This window comes from Schistocerca gregaria, chromosome 6, assembly GCF_023897955.1.
Source record: "Schistocerca gregaria isolate iqSchGreg1 chromosome 6, iqSchGreg1.2, whole genome shotgun sequence".
Lineage (NCBI taxonomy): Eukaryota > Metazoa > Arthropoda > Insecta > Orthoptera > Acrididae > Schistocerca > Schistocerca gregaria.
Window position 1 is genome coordinate 339,624,012 of NC_064925.1, and position 17,763 is coordinate 339,641,774.

At 40.4% G+C, this 17,763-nt stretch overlaps 1 protein-coding gene and 1 long non-coding RNA gene across 2 annotated transcripts in view; one reads left to right on the forward strand and one right to left on the reverse strand.

Annotated features, from left to right (window-relative positions):
* The window catches only part of LOC126278599 (gastrula zinc finger protein XlCGF57.1-like), a 486,383-nt gene that overhangs the window by 157,856 nt on the left and 310,764 nt on the right, over positions 1–17,763 (reverse strand). The window lies entirely within an intron of this gene.
* On the forward strand, positions 942–16,723 carry LOC126278602 (uncharacterized). Its single transcript, XR_007550729.1, has 2 exons — positions 942–1,424; positions 14,915–16,723. It is a non-coding gene; the product is annotated as an uncharacterized LOC126278602 (long non-coding RNA).

Consider the following 17,763-nt stretch of genomic DNA (forward strand, 5'->3'; position numbering starts at 1 on the left):
CAGGTCATCTAACTTGGCATCTAATCTAGAATGTACTAAACCTATTCCTCTCTTTAGAGCTTCATTCTGAGCATTTAATTATTCATTTAAATTAGCAATTTGAGGGTTTACAGCTGCTGAATCTGCTCACTGGGCTTTCATTAAATTCACTAATTGAGACAAGTCTGGCATTTACCTGGTCACTCTAATTGCTGTGAGCGGTTCTGCTAGTTGTTGGTCTTGAGCCATATTTTTATTGATCTTAGACCTAGTAACCATTTAAAGAAAATTCTCCCTTGAGTACAATAACTATAATAACAGTTGGTAATTTCCAAGAATGATTGCCTATGAGCGTGCGATAGTAAATCGATCATGAGACTCCGCTGGCGGGCGTTCTGATCTATTACTTGTGATAACCATTTTTATCTGTTTTGCATCGTTCCCGTAGTTGCTCTAAATTACAAGCCTCTGCGAATTATTCGTGAGTTGCTACGGAAACCCAGACGAGATATGTCGTTAGTGAGTTGGATGTCTTGTGTACTTAACGTTTCTTCGGCGGATTGTCTCACATGGAAGACTCTAATTCCGTTTATCCACCGTAGAAAATTGTTCGACTTTTCGTCGCAAATGTGTACTACCAGACGAGGAAAGACGGGATTGTGAGACGATGGTGGTGCGAAGTGTGTAAAACAGCGTCAGAATATTTTCGATGCTTAAATACCGTTACACTTTCATTGCGGACAGTGCGGAAAACGATCGAGTTTCAGAAAGAATACATGGTTCGACTCATCCAAATTATCCATCAAGACCACCGTAATTGACTTTCACAAGGCGACAATACCGACGACGAGTAAGGTAAGTCGTCTCCTTTTGCAGTGTCAAGATTAGACTGTGGTGTGAAGTCTTCGACCATAGTATCTATGATCGAAGTGTCAAGTATTTTTGTAACGCTTATCTTTTGTCGTTACAGTAGTGACCAATGTAAACAGAAGGAACACTTGCTTCTAGGCACGGCCGCCCTTCGACCATAGGTCTATGGTCGAAACGGCCGCCTCTAATACAGGCGGCCGTGTTCTAGGGGACGCCGTGGAATTGGGTTTCTGATTGGCCATGTCGTCTCCCACACCAGCCAATACAGATCATTGTTACTTTCTGAAACGCGCTGTTCTTTGAACGAGGCGATACGTTGTGTGGCTTACTCGTCATATTATTTCAGTGTTGACGTTAAGTGTTCTAGGCCTATGTCTATAATTGCAGATTCCAACACGTCTTTTGTGTGCGGTAAATCATTTCAGCTTCAAAAAAAGACTTTATACGCGCACATCAGGTAAATGCATGATGTAGAACCAAATACAGAATGTACGATTAAGTGCACACAAGACGACTGCAGCTATTCCTTCAATACATTGGCTAGTTTGAGAGCACTTGTGGAGAAAAAGCAAAAGGTTCGTACTGCGGTTGAAAAGATTGTGTTCCAGTCAATGGACGGTAGGAAACATCGTATAATAATTAGTTGTTCATATTGAATACTAGGAAAGTTTCTGGTAAAACTACAGAATTTCGTTTTTTGTGCATTCAGTAATCTGGTGTAATGTTGTGCTGCAAAGTTTCTTTCAGTTCATATGAAAAGATTATTTGTATTAACGGCCTAGTCTCAGAAGACATTAAAGTCACAATCATTGTAATCTACAATGGGTAATTAATAAACTTTATTTTAACCGTCCATAAATTGTGTAGAAACTGTTTTTTTTGTTTTTTTTTTTCGTACTGCTCAAATATTTGTTTTCAGTAACTTTCTTGCACACACGAAAACTTTTAATGTTTAGAATTACAAGCTGTTTTAGCCGTTCTTTTTTCCAGGCAAATTGGTAGGATTGATTTACAGTGAACAACCAAGGCTTGCAAATAGTGCAATGTTTTTCGTATTTGATGTTTCAGACTTTCTAAAGTGGAAGTCAAAAAGGAACAGTTAGCGAGATGTAGCTTTGCAATGCATGGTGGTGCTAAGATTGTGAAGGGTGGCGTCAAAATCATTTGTGTGTGTGTCTCAGATCTGGGATATTCGTATCTTGGTCAAAGGGCAAGAGGCTACTGAAGTCTTAAGGCAGTAACAAAATGGGTGGCCACACCACATTTGCCATTGAGATCAGCCAAGATAAAAATGGAATGTGTACTTGTTTATTTCAAAACAAATTTTGGCCACGAACTGAATATTGGTTTTCTGCACCTTAGTAAATCTGAAAGGGAGATTATTGCTGGTGAGTTTCAGCTCAACATTAGAATAAATGTTTTTGCAGCAGTTTTTATAATTTTTAAGGCAATTAAATTTAGTTGCCTATCTGGAATCAGCCAAAGACAAGGTGTGTATTATTCATTCAAAAGAGATTTCTGTGGGTTCATATGTATGCATTATGTAATGTTAGTGTTATTGGATCAGAAATTACGCATTATTTTCGTAACAAATGTTGGTGGTGGAAATACTACCATCTGATGTGTCGTAATGATTGGCATTCCTGGTTGTGGAATTCACATGGGGAAATGTAGATAGTGATTAACTTAAATCATTGTGTGATGGTAATGCTATTTTCTTGGAAATGAATAGTTCGTTTTCTACAATCAGAAAAAGTCTGGGAGCACACTTTGAATAACCTTTTAGGCTGCTTGAATAGGTTGTGGGGCTAAATTTTACACTGAGTGATTCATGCACACTTCATGCTTGTTGACTCCAACTTGTAGTGACGAACTAACCTATAGTGCAGCCCGAGGTCTAGGTTGGTTGGGTATGCAACTATTTTGTTGCAAGTAGGCAAAGCCAATGAGTGTGGTAACAAAATTGACTGTTAGTGAAGCCTTCAGCAATAGAGCCTCATTAATCAACAGATGCTCAGATGACCTTAGTCATATTTTAAGCTCCTTGCCTTTTAAAAGATAGTATTTGCAACTGTTATATGCACAAAATGCTTACTTTTTTTGCTTAGTTTCCCTGCATGTACTAAGATGGAGTAAAATAAAACACGGATATATCTTTTATAGACGACACAACACTGACAATACTTGTGCATCAACAGACTAGAAAGAATAGGTGCTGTACATGCCAGTATGCAATAAAACTATATAATGTCATAATGATGATGCATTCCCTAACCAAATGCTAAACTAACGAAATTCTGAGTAATGTCACAATGCAGCTGTGGAGTCAGAACAAAATACATTGAATGTCTGAATTTGTTAATATCTTTTTCATGAAATATTGCTAAGTTCTTGATCATGAATTTTTCATAAATTTCCACCATACTTTCTCTATTGTAATTATAACTAGTTCTGTAGTTTCCTCCACTGCTATACCCATGTTTCCTATAATAGTAGATAAGTTTAGGGACATAAATGCTTATCCTGTTGAGAATGGTCTTTCAGATCATAGTGCACAGCTTGTTACAGTACATGACATAGCTCCATGCAGTATAAGAAATCAGACTTTCAAAGCAGTGCGTTCAATTAACAATATAAATATTGCAAACTTTAGGGAAAGCCTACAGCAGCTAGACTGGGATGAAGTGTATAAGGAACCCGATGCAAACTTGAAATATAACTTATTTCACAATACATTTTTAAGGGTATTTGAAAATTGTTTTCCCAAGAAAATAGTTAAACATAATTCCAAGAAAACATATAAAAAACCTTGGCTAACTAAAGGAATAAGAATATCTTGCAACCGCAAAAGAGAACTGTATCTAACAGCAAGATGGAGTACTGACCCCGAAATTGTTCAATATTATAAAAACTATTGTGCGGTACTAAGAAAAGTTATTAAAAAGTCCAGAAGCATGTGTATCATGTCTGAGATCAGTAACTCTGATAATAAAATTAAAGCAATTTGGAATATTATTGAAAGGGAAACAGGGCAACCAAGAGCACAGGAAGACTTTAGTGCAATAAAATTGAATGACAAGTGCACTAACAAACAATCAGAAATTGAAAATATTTTGAATAATCATTTTTTAAATGTTGTGGAGAAAATAGGATCTAGATCTTCACTAGAAGAGGCAAGGCTATTAATAGAAGAGGCCATACCTGCACAGTTTGAAACAGCTGTAATTCCACCAACCTCTCCCTCTGAAATCAGTAAAATAATAAACTCACTGAAAAGTAAAAGCTCTTACGGAATTGATGGCATTTCCAGCAAAGTACTTAAAGCTTGTTCCCCACAGATAAGTAGAATTCTCAGCCACGTATGTAATAGCTCTTTGGAGCAGGGTGTTTTCCCTGATAGACTGAAATATGCCATTGTAGAACCATTGCATAAAAAGGGGGATATGTCGGATGTCAACAACTACCGCCCAATCTCTCTTCTGACAGCTCTATCAAAAATTTTTGAGAAAGTAATGTATTCAAGAGTAGCCTCCCATATTTGTAAAAATAAAGTACTAACAAAATGTCAGTTTGGTTTTCAGAAAGGCTTTTCAACAGAAAATGCTATATATGCTTTCACTGATCAAATATTAAATGCTCTGAATAACCGGACATCACCCATTGGTATTTTTTGTGATCTCTCAAAGGCCTTTGATTGTGTAAATCATGGAATTCTTTTAGATAAGCTAAATCATTATGGTTTGAGTGGGGCAGTGCACAAATGGTTTAATTCATACTTAACTGGAAGAATGCAGAAAGTTGAAATAAGTGGTTCGTGTAATGTTAAAACAGCTGATTCCTCAAACTGGGGTGCTATCAAGCACGGGGTCCCACAGGGTTCGGTCTTAGGTCCTTTACTGTTCTTGATATACATTAATGACTTACCATTCCACATTGATGAAGATGCAAAGTTAGTTCTTTTTGCTGATGATACAAGTATAGTAATAACATCCAAAAACCAAGAACTAAGTGATGTAATTGTAAATGATGTTTTTCACAAAATTATTAAGTGGTTCTCAGCAAACGGACTCTCTTTAAATTTTGATAAAACACAGTATATACAGTTCCGTACAGTAAATGGCACAACTCCAGTAATAAATATAAAATTTGAACAGAAGTCTGTAGCTAAGGTAGAATTTTCAAAATTTTTAGGTGTGTCCATTGATGAGAGGTTAAACTGGAAGCAACACATTGATGGTCTGCTGAAACGTCTGAGTTCAGCTACGTATGCTATTAGGGTTATTGCAAATTTTGGTGATAAGAATCTCAGTAAATTAGCTTACTATGCCTACTTTCATTCACTGCTTTCGTATGGCATCATATTCTGGGGTAATTCATCGTTGAGTAGAAAAGTATTCATTGCACAAAAACGTGTAATCAGAATAATTGCTGGAGCCCACCCACGGTCATCCTGCAGACATCTATTTAAGGATCTAGGGATCCTCACAGTAACCTCACAGTATATATATTCCCTTATGAAATTTGTTGATAATAATCCAACCCAATTCAAAAGTAATAGCAGTGTGCATACCTATAACACCAGGAGAAAGGATGATCTTCACTATGCAGGGTTAAATCTGACTTTGGCACAGAAAGGGGTAAATTATGCTGCCACAAAAGTCTTTGGGCACCTACCAAACAGCATCAAAAGCCTGACAGATAGCCAACTAACGTTTAAAAATAAATTAAAAGAATTTCTAGATGACAACTCCTTCTACTCATTGGCTGAATTTTTAGATATAAAGTAAGTATAAAAAAAAAAAAAAAAAATTAATCATTAGTGTCATGCAATATTTTGTGTAATGTAATTTCTTGTACAGACATCTTTTATTAACCTGACACGTTCCACATCATTACGAAGTGTCGTATTCATGATCTATGGAACAAGTATTAATCTAATCTAATCTAACAAATTCCTTCCTGAATTTTTTTCTGTGACTTCTTGGAGAGATGTCCAGGAAGTATCTTTCTACTAGTCTTTTCCGTTCTGGGTGCATATGCTTGAATAATTGCATATTCCTGGGTAAATCATGACATTTCAACTGGAACAATATATTTACTGATCAGTTCTAATTTTTTAATTCTTTGATATTTTCTTTCTATATCTTTGATATAAATAATACTTTCATATATATATTACATGGTAACCCAATATATTGTACTAGGCCTAATTCAGAATGAAATAAATTTTTAGTTTGAGGTGACAAAAGTCAATGTTCCTTGTGGATGTTTTCTGAACGTTTGATTTGTCAAGTACAGTTGACTGTCAATTTTAGCACTGTGCCATGACTCCATGTGCCAGCCTGTGTATAATAATATGTTGGCAATGAGCTGACGTTTGAGGCAGTACGTTTGTTAGTGAGTGGACTTGCATTTCATAGTATGTAGGAGATTTCTATTGTCCGTGTTGTGCACATGTAATCACTTTTCACTAAACACCTGCTGAGGACATTTAAGTCCATCCACCCTGTTGTAATTAGGTGCTGCTGTGACCATAGTTTTTCCCACCACCTGTTGTACTCTTCATCTGGTACATTATACTCAAATGAACACATGGTGTCTGGATACCTTACCAATTTAAATTAGTAGTAAAGATACAGTTTAGATCTGTGAAAGGTGTAACTTCTATATACTTGATTTGAACTGACTGTTTTTGTGGCCGTAACATCATAACTTGCAGCGATGATGATGCATTGTGTGAACCGGTATTTGTCCTGACAGAATTGCAGAAACAGTGAAATATTAGGTATAGGTAGTAGTATTTGTTTAATGTTATGGTTGTAGTATTTGTTTAATGTTATGGTTGTAGTTTTATTCACAGTAGAAATGTTGCAGGGAAAATAGGTGAGGGTGTGACATTGCAGAGGATTTTGGATAATGTTCTAGATTCCATACATTTTGAAAAGGTTGAGAGACTGCACCTCCTTACTTGTAAGGAATTTGTAATTGATCTTCACCAGTACCATTCAAGTGAAGAAATTAGTGAGTCACTTTCTAAAAAGTATGAAAGGCTGTGCTCTGATGCACAAACAAGCTGGTCAAAACATGGGAAATTTATCAAGTGAAGAGACAATGGTAGTGTTAATGACAGCATTACAAAGTGAATTTCTTAGAAAATTCGGTTCCAATATTGTTTTGTGGACTTGGCGCATTGCACAAACATATACAAATTATTAGTGACAACATTGTTGGTTATAGACTAATTTGGAAGTGGTATTCCAGTTGCAATTTGCCTTTGTAAGAAAGAAAATACAGCCATAATGACAAGTTCTTTACTTGTGTCGGGGAGGAAGCAGGAATGATCAAATCAATTTTGTTTATGTCGGGCGACACAAATGTTTTTCGATGTGCATGGGCAGGTGTAATGGGTCTGGCAGAACACAATTTGCTATGAACATGGCATATTCACTGCAGTTGGAGGAGCAGCTTGAGGAAGGTGCATGGCAGCCCAAACAAGCAAACGCAAGTTTACGAAGCTTTGCGTATGCTGTTAGAAGCAGCAGATACAGAAAAGTTCAGTGGATTGCTAGAGTTGTTAGAGAGGGAGCTTAAAGAGGATGAAGACACAAGAGAATCTGGAATGTATTTCACAAATCATTACAGGTTCAGGCCCCAACATTGGGCATATTGTTATCTTCGTAATTTAAAGATCAACACAAACATGCATCTGGAAACTATGCATAGAGTATTAAAGTACTGCTACCTTGATGGCAAGACCAATAACAGATTGGACAAGTTGCTGCTGGTACTAATGAAATTAGTAAGGGACAAATGTCTTGAAAGAATTATTAAGCTTTATAAGGGTGGACATCCTCATCGAATAGAGCAAATTCAAGAATGGCATAAATAATCTGAAAAAAATTGACAAAGGCCAAATCATGGCATATAGTGATGGCAAATGATTTTATGTGAAATTGCAATCGATATGTGGCATCACATTTTACTTTACAAGCACTAGAATGTAACTTCAGTTGCAGACTTTTGTGTTGCACTTGTAATATTTGCATTCAGTTTTTCTTGCAATTGTCCGGACAGTTTAATAAATTTGAACATTTGTAAAAACATTCATGCTGTATCAATGACATATGACATACATTTCAGTAAAACAGTCAAAGATAAAAATAAAAAAAACACTTTGATAGAAGAGGAATCTGCTATTTTGTCCTTGATGAAAAAGCAAAATGATGAGGCAACTGCTTCTTGGGGAACACAGTTAAAAGTAAACCATGTCGATTCATTAGATATTGAAATGGAGGAGACAGTGGAAAAAGCTATTGACCGTTTGCTGTCACTTCTTAACTCTCACTCCAAGAAAGAAGGTCCACACAAGCTGAAAAGTCAAATGTTGCAAGTGCTTTGGTGCAACCTGACAGTGAATTGTTGAGTGTGCATGTTTATGTATCATGGTTTATAGGCCTACTGGGCAAACTCGCCATGTAAAAAATGAGTAATGCATCATACTTGGTACCTCAGGCTGATGTGGAAATCAGTGTTCTTAGTAAAGAAAATGTCACTGTTAGTTTCTTTTTACTCATTTATGCTATTGCATATAATTAACAAAATCAAACTGAAATATCTACTAAACTATAACATTAATTGGAATATGTACATAGTCATTTTAAATGGTTCTGTTATTTTTTACATGTAAAGAATGAGTATTCACCAGAATCCTCCAGTACAAATGTTTTCCAGTTAACTGAATGAAGTCAAAAAGCAAAATTTTCTTGAACAAACTGAAAATTGTTTATTCAGTTCCAGTTATTATTTTTTATATTAACAGTCTCTGAGAATTTATTTTGCTGACTTTCTTGGTCTCATTTTCTATATTTAACATGTTGATTATGACATGCTTGGCGATGGCTGTTTGTCACCAGGCATATGGCATCAGGTGTGTGGCTTGTAGTGACAATACTGCAGTTGATGTGTTAACAGCTTTTCAGGACCTTGAGCATGAAGTATATGCCTCTAGAAGTCTTGTTTAAAAAGTGCAGCCAAAATTCTAATGTCTCGCTCAGAAATTTTTCTTTAATGGAATGCTTTTGTCCAATAATTCAGTTAATGTCTGCTAATTACTTAACATGGTAAGTGTTGTGAGACCAACACCAGACACTGCACAGCCATCTGTCATGGTTGCTGGCAACTTCGTGACAGTTAAGGGATAATATACAAAAGTGGGCTAATTTAAATGTTTACATTGAAATGATTCTGACATGTGCACAATATATGGAAATGTGATATTTTCTTGAAACCTTAAGAACCAAACCTATTGGTTGATTGAATTAACATAAGAGTAAACCAATCACAATAGCACAGTTATGCATAAATTAGCTGTAGTTACAGGATAAGTAAACACGTACAGAAAACTTTTCATATAAAAGAAAAGATGGACCGCCAACATTAGATAAACTTGTGTAGGGATCATTGTAAATACATTTTTACTTTGAGAAAGCTGAATAGGATAGTAATCTCAAGAGTGCCTTAAATTGTATGACATATATCACCAATCAGATATTTTCTGTTGGAGAAAGAGTTCAGTGTTTCAGAATGTGTGTGTGTGTGTGTGTGTGTGTGTGTGTGTGTGTGTGTGTGTGTGTGTGTGTGTGTGTGTGTGTGTGTTTTATTGTCTATCTACCAGCACTTTCCCTTTTGGTAAGTCACAGCATCTTTTTTAATATAATTTTCTCATGAGGATATAACAAAAAGAAACTTCCACATGGGAAAAATATATTAAAAACAAAGATTCCAAGACTTACCAAGCGGGAAAGCGCCGGCAGACAGGCACATGAACAAAACACACAAACACACACACAGAATTACGAGCTTTCGCAACTGGCAGTTGCTTCGTCAGGAAGGAAGGAAGGAAGGAAGGAGAGGGAAAAATGAAAGGATGTGGGTTTTAAGGGAGAGGGTAAGGAGTCATTCCAATCCCGGGAGCGGAAAGACTTCCCTTAGGGGAAAAAAAGGACAGGTGCACACACACACACACACACACACACACACACACACACACACACACACACACACACACACATCCATCCGCACATACACAGACACAAGCAGACATATTTAAAGGCAAAGAGTAAGGGCAGAGATGTCAGTCGAGGCGGAAGTACAGAGGCAAAGAAGTTGTTGAAAGACAGGTGAGGTATGAGTGGCAGCAACTTGAAATTAGCGGAGGTTGAGGCCTGGCGGATATCGAGAAGAGAGGATATACTGAAGGGCGAGTTCCCATCTCTGGAGTTCGGATAGGTTGGTGTTGGTGGGAAGTATCCAGATAACCCTGACGGTGTAACACTGTGCCAAGATGTGCTGGCCGTGCATCAAGGCATGTTTAGCCACAGGGTGATCCTCATTACCAACAAACACTGTCTGCCTGTGTCCATTCATGCGAATGGACAGTTTGTTGCTGGTCATTCCCACATAGAAAGCATCACAGTGCAGGCAGGTCAGTTGGTAAATCACGTGGGTGCTTTCACATGTGGCTCTCCCTTTGATCGTGTACACCTTCCGGGTTACAGGACTGGAGTAGGTGGTGGTGGGAGGGTGCATAGGACAGGTTTTACACCGGGGGCGGTTGCAAGGGTAGGAGCCAGAGGGTAGGGGAGGTGGTTTGGGGATTTCATAGGGATGAACCAAGAGGTTACGAAGGTTAGGTGGACGGCGGAAAGACACTTTTGGTGGAGTGGGGAGGATTTCATGAAGGATGGATCTCATTTCGGGGCAGGATTTTAGGAAGTCGTATCCCTGCTGGAGAGCCACATTCAAGGTCTGATCCAGTCCCGGGAAGTATTCTGTTACAAGTGGGGCACTTTTGGGGTTCTTCTGTGAGAGGTTCTGGGTTTGAGGGGATGAGGAAGTGGCTCTGGTTATCTGCTTCTGTACCAGTTTGGGAGGGTAGTTGCGGGATGCGAAAGCTGTTTTCAGGTTGTTGGTGTAATGGTCGAGGGATTCAGGACTGGAGCAGATTCGTTTGCCACGAAGGCCTAGGCTGTACGGAAGGGACCGTTTGATATGGAATGGGTGGCAGCTGGCATAATGGAGGTACTGTTGCTTGTTGGTGGGTTTGATCCGTCCACATCAACAAGCAACATCCCCTCAAACCCAGAACCTCTCACAGAAGAACCCCAAAAGTGCCCCACTTGTAACAGAATACTTCCCGGGACTGGATCAGACCTTGAATGTGGCTCTCCAGCAGGGATACGACTTCCTAAAATCCTGCCCCGAAATGAGATCCATCCTTCATGAAATCCTCCCCACTCCACCAAGAGTGTCTTTCCGCCGTCCACCTAACCTTCGTAACCTCTTGGTTCATCCCTATGAAATCCCCAAACCACCTCCCCTACCCTCTGGCTCCTACCCTTGCAACCGCCCCCGGTGTAAAACCTGTCCTATGCACCCTCCCACCACCACCTACTCCAGTCCTGTAACCCGGAAGGTGTACACAATCAAAGGGAGAGCCACATGTGAAAGCACCCACGTGATTTACCAACTGACCTGCCTGCACTGTGATGCTTTCTATGTGGGAATGACCAGCAACAAACTGTCCATTCGCATGAATGGACACAGGCAGACAGTGTTTGTTGGTAATGAGGATCACCCTGTGGCTAAACATGCCTTGATGCACGGCCAGCACATCTTGGCACAGTGTTACACCGTCAGAGTTATCTGGATACTTCCCACCAACACCAACCTATCCGAACTCCGGGGATGGGAACTCGCCCTTCAGTATATCCTCTCTTCTCGATATCCGCCAGGCCTCAACCTCCGCTAATTTCAAGTTGCTGCCACTCATACCTCACCTGTCTTTCAACAACTTCTTTGCCTCTGTACTTCCGCCTCGACTGACATCTCTGCCCTTACTCTTTGCCTTTAAATATGTCTGCTTGTGTCTGTGTATGTGTGGATGGATGTGTGTGTGTGTGTGTGTGTGTGTGTGTGTGTGTGTGTGTGTGTGTGTGTGTGCGCGCGCGCGAGTGTACACCTGTCCTTTTTTCCCCTAAGGGAAGTCTTTCCGCTCCCGGGATTGGAATGACTCCTTACCCTCTCCCTTAAAACCCACATCCTTTCATTTTTCCCTCTCCTTCCTTCCTTCCTGACGAAGCAACTGCCAGTTGCGAAAGCTCGTAATTCTGTGTGTGTGTTTGTGTGTTTTGTTCATGTGCCTGTCTGCCGGCGCTTTCCCGCTTGGTAAGTCTTGGAATCTTTGTTTTTAATATATATATAATCTCAGCTCAGTACAGCTGATAGATACACGAAAAACAGAACCAAAAATTTACGTTCCTAGCTTTCGGAACAAATGTTCCTTCATCAGGGAGGAAAGAGGGGAAAGAAGGGAAAGTGGACTCAGTTACTCACAACCCAGGTTATGAAGCAACAGGGAAAGGAAAAAGGGAGGGTAGCAAGGATGGAGGCATGGTTGTCAGAGGGAAGCCAAAGATATTCTACTGTAAGTACTGTGCAAATGATTAATGGAAAATCTCAAAGATGTGAAGCAAATACTAACAAAGAGATAGAGTGGCTGGCCAGCACTTACATCAGCTCAGTACAGCCAATAGATACACTGCGGAGATGGGAACTTGCACTCCAACACATCCTTTCATCCTGCCATCCCCCTGGACTGAACCTACATTAAACAACCTCACTCCCATTTTCTCTTCAGTCTTCTCCTCTTTCCCTTTCCTCTTAAGCCATTCACGCATCTTTTCATCCTACATAGTTGTTTATCTTTATACTATATACCTCTTTACTTCTGTATGCATCCTCTTTGGTTTGAAGCTGGCACAGTACTTACAGTAGAATATCTTTGGCTTCCCTCTGACGACCATGCCTCCATCTTTGCTACCCTCCCTGTTTTCCTTTCCATGTTGCTTCATAACTTGGGTTGTGAGTAACTAAATCCACTTTCCCTTCTTCCCTTTCTTTCCCCTCTCTCCTCCCTGATGTAGGAACATTTGTTCCGAAAGCTAGGAACGTAAAGTTTTGGTTCTGTTTTTTGTGTATTTGTCGGCTGTACTGAGCTAAGTACTGGCCAGCCCCTCTATCTCTTTGTTAGTATTTGTTTCACATCAGTTAGTGTAAACAGGCAAGGAATCGGAGTCTTTTTGCCGCCAAGGAAAATTAAAGAAAGGTTGTGACTTGACAAGCATACTCTCAGGCTCAGTGTACCAGGGATTTATATTCCTTGTGAGTATGGTATCAGTTATGTGGGACAGCCTATACAAACTAATTCTAATTGCTGTGTTGATAACCATCACCTTAAGCATGAAAAAATGAAAATCCACAGTTTCTGAGAACTGTTTAATGAGTAAATGCAAGATAGTCTTTAAGCAGATGAGGATCTGGCCCATATTTCTAGCTGTTAGGTCTCTGTAATTACAGAAGCAGCTGAAATTAGACTGTATGATCACAACAATACACACACTGGCTATGTAATTATCAATTTGTTTATTTGCTATTTTCTAATACTAGAACAGACCACATGTTGCACATGAGGCAGTGTATATGAATATAACACAATATTTTCACACAATTTCAAATTAATATAATTAAGCAATGCATGGGAGCATGCACTTCGGAAAGAAAAATTACAGAGAAAACCTTCACATAGTTCACAACCTATTACAAGTGATGGCACTAGAAGTTATGCTGGACAGCTTGCAAAAATGTGACCTATAGATGCAGAGGGTGTTGCTTTAGCATATGCTTTCTCCATGATGTAATTTAGCCAATTGCATTGTGTCTACTTGGCATAAGTGTGGACCTCATTAATTTTATGACATTCAGACTTGACATTCAGACTTGGCCCCTGACAATGCTGATGGAGAAAGTAATCAAAAGCATGGGATTCTATTCAGATTTTATGTGGAATCTTATGAGAGAACTTTCTATCCATGTGAGTAAGATTATTGTGTGAAAGTGATAGTTTGACATCTTACAGAAGCCTCCTCATTGTCCTTGAGTTTTACACTCTGGCAATATATTAACCCTCTAATTTTATTTGCTGTTACTAAGAAGTGTGAATTTAGGATTATCTGTGAAATTAACTGGCATAATACTTGCATAGACTGTTTCTCTGTCTGGGCTTCAGAATAGAAATTTACATTCTGGTGCAAAATGAGAATATTATCCGTGATGGATGGTGGTGATCTCCATGACTGTTCCTTTATTCTACACCCTGTAGTCTAACAGGTTGCTGACAGTCAACAGACAGAAAACTGGAAACCCCAGATATTAAATAAATGTAATTACTTTTGAAACAGTGATTTACTGCCACATGGAGTTCTCCTGCTCCACAAACAGCTGCTGCCAATGGGCCTGAAGATGACCACGTAAGTGGTCGAAACTGGTCACCACAAAGAAATTAAAATTGTGATAGAGAATGATTTAAAGTAAATTATCCAAAATAAATATAAAGTAAGAGTGTTTCATTAGCCTCCTCTCCTATAATTAAACATAATGTTTGGACTCAGGGATGCATGTACTGGATAACAGTAATGTTCATATTAAACAGATACTTAACTTTACAGTTATATGAACAGTTGATGGTGCTTTCTAAAAATTATAAAATGTTTTGTATGAACTTTTAGAGGAAACAGCAGTTGAGTAAAAAAAACTATTTCTAGCTTTCTGTACTCGTAGTTCCTTCCTATGGGAAGATTGGGAATGAGGTGAGTGTCGCTCAGACCACAAGTTGAGAGAAACCCACCTGTATTCAACACTGATGCAATTCATTCTGGAGTACCACTTGAATTTTTGGGATCCCCACTAGGTCAGTTTAAGGAAGAAACCAAGCAGTTCAGAAGTGGGCTTCTGGATTTCTTAATGGTAGGTTCAGTCAACATGCAAGTATTATGGAGATGCTTCATGACCTCAAAAGAGAAAACCCTGGACAAACATGTTTTTTCATGGAACACTATTGAAAAAATTTAGAGAAATGTCATACAAAGTACCCATCACCACATACTGTATTGTCAGGGTGATCCCCTCTTCCTCCTCCTGTTCAACTTTATGGTGGACTATGTTTTAGGTCAACTCCCCTCCCACATCGGAGCTCAGATTCTCGGCTGCAGAGTCAACGCTGCAGATGACATCCTGTTGTTTGCATCAACTCCGAGGGGCCTGCAGTCCCTCATAGATGCAGCTGTCACAGCCCTCGCACACCTGGGGCTGCACATCAATGCCTGGAAGTGTTTCACCCCATCCTTGTTCACGTCAGGCTGTGATAAGAAGGTGAAGGTGGACGGCGATGTCACCTTAAAGGCAGGCAACACCACCGTGCCTGCCTTGTGCGTGAGTGAAACCTTCTGGTAGCTGGGGCTGCAGTTCTCCACCTCGGGTTGCTGCATCTTCAACCCCCGATGCCACCTGGGGGAACAGGTGGATGTCATCTCCCGAGCTCCGCTTAAGCTGCAACAGCCCCTCTACGCTTTCGTCAACGTACTTCTCCCTGGTCTGTGCCATGGGCTGGCCCTCAGCCGCCCCCTGGGTGGGTGCCCTGAAGCCGGTGGACATCTCCATCAGGGCCACCGTCAGGAGATGGTTCCACCTCCCGGCGAACACTCCCCTGGGCTACTTCCACACTCCTGTTGCCCAGGGGGGTCTTGGCATCCCATCATGCCGCTGGATGGGGCCAACCCTCCGACGTTCCCGTCTCCTGGCGCTGAAGAAGATAGGGCCAGCCTTTGACGGTGCAGGCCTGGACAAGGTGCAACAAGAGATCAAGATGCTGGAGCAGCACCTGATGTGGGAGAGCCACCTCCTCAAACCATTGACGCAGATTGGAGAGATGTGGGCCGTGTGCCTGCATATTGCCATTGACGGTGCGGCGCTGTCTTCATCCGCCACAGTCAGAGGGCAGCATCAGTGGTTCGCCGACACCAATCGACTACTATCTGGGTGTGACTACATCAACGCCCTCCGCACCCACATCAACGCCTTCCCATCGAGGGCATGCAGTTGGGGGCGTGAGGCGGACACCAGATGTCGCGCGGGCTGCCAGGCCATCGAGACTGCCAACCACTTCCTGCAGGCTTGCTACAGGACGCATGGGTCCCGAGTCAAGTGACATGACGATATCGTGCGGTATGTCGCTCGTGGGCTTGTGCAGAGGGGCTTCAAAGTCTCCATGGAGCCCCACCTTCGAACGCCTGAGTGACTATGCAAGCCTGACGTGGTGGCGGTAAAAGACGGCATCGCCCGCGTGATAGACGCCCAGGTAGTCGGCGACTCTCTTTGGCTCGACTGGTGTCACACACAGAAGGTGACCTACTATGACACACCGTCTGTCCGGTGTGCAGTCTCCAACCTGCAATGAGACATCCAGGAGGCGACAGTGTCCACCGCAACGTTGAGCTGGAGGGGGACGTGGTCTTCTGCGTTGGCTAATGACCTCATCAACCTGGGGTTGCGACCCCGAGAGCTGGTGGTTCTAAGTGCCAAAATCCTGCAGAGCTGCATGACAGCGAATAGGCTGATGCCACGTGCCGGCGTCGGATAGTGTGCTGGATATCTTTAATTCCCTGACTCCTGGGGACCATCACAGGAGGAATATTGTATTTATTCCACTTTCTCTTCCTCTATCATTTATATGTTGTTTCTTCCTTTCCTACTGGTGTATCGTCCATGTAAGTCCCCGCTTAGATCGCGGACATGGCGAGGTATCGAACACCTATGTGTACCATATTTTACCACTATGTATATATGTATTGTATGTTATTGTTCGGAATAAAGATGGCTTCATAGCTAGCAGATTAGGTCCTATGTTTGTAATACAGAATACAAAAAAGAACTAGGAATGAATGTCTAATACATTAAAACATATGGTATCACTCTGAAACTTTGTGATTTATTTCAAATGTTCTGTTACACATTTCACTGTAACTGATAAACTGTGATTACCAGTGACCTACATCTATAACAGTTTTGCAATTTGGAGATGTGAGTATTGTCTAGATCTATTAATAATTCCTCATTAAGCTTTATCATAATGCATATGAACAGAACCCAGATTCTGAAAAACTAAGGTATTGGAAGATGCAGTTCGTGCACAACATTGACATGTAGTTCTTTGTTTACACGACGACCACCAGCACAATTGAAGCATATCACATACTTCGCTTAGAGCACACTATTGGGACACTTAGGTCTCCACACTCTAACGTTTTCCGGTGACAGAAAATATCTTCTGATTTCTGTAATCTTTTGAACACATATATGAACTTTAGTGTCAACGTACTCACTAATTAATGATGTATAAAAACTGCTATGTAGAATAACATTTTCTTCTTAGACATATAAATATCTTCGGCCTCTCACTCGTACCTCGAACTTTAGAAATAATTAAGTATATTGGGATGTAAGAATTGGTTTAAAAACCATATGAAAATATGAACATGCATCTTGACTTCTCAGAGTCCAAGACATGACTGTGCATAGCACTGTATATTTGACGGTGTATATTCTTTTTTACAATCACTGCTGACACTAACACATCAAAGAATAGTACATAATTATTCCCAGAGTTTTCATCACGTCTTCTGTGGTGCTGGCGGAAAATACCGTTATCAGTTATTCGCCATTCTTACAGTCTTCTAATAACAAACTTCTGACCTGCACACGCAAACAGGTGGATCGGTAGATATGTTCTCCCTCTCCCGCACTCGTGCATAAATTTTGGGTGTTAGAGACGGTGGAAGGCTGAGTGTATAACAAAAAAGGACAAGTTATATTGTTTGCAAGTTTCAGGTGTGTCAGAAACAAGCAGCGGCAGTAATAGAGATATAAAAACAAGTTTTCTAGAATAGTACAGTTGCCATAGACACTTCCATGTGACCAGAAATAAAGTAGTCCAGTTTTGTACCCTCATGATATTATCGC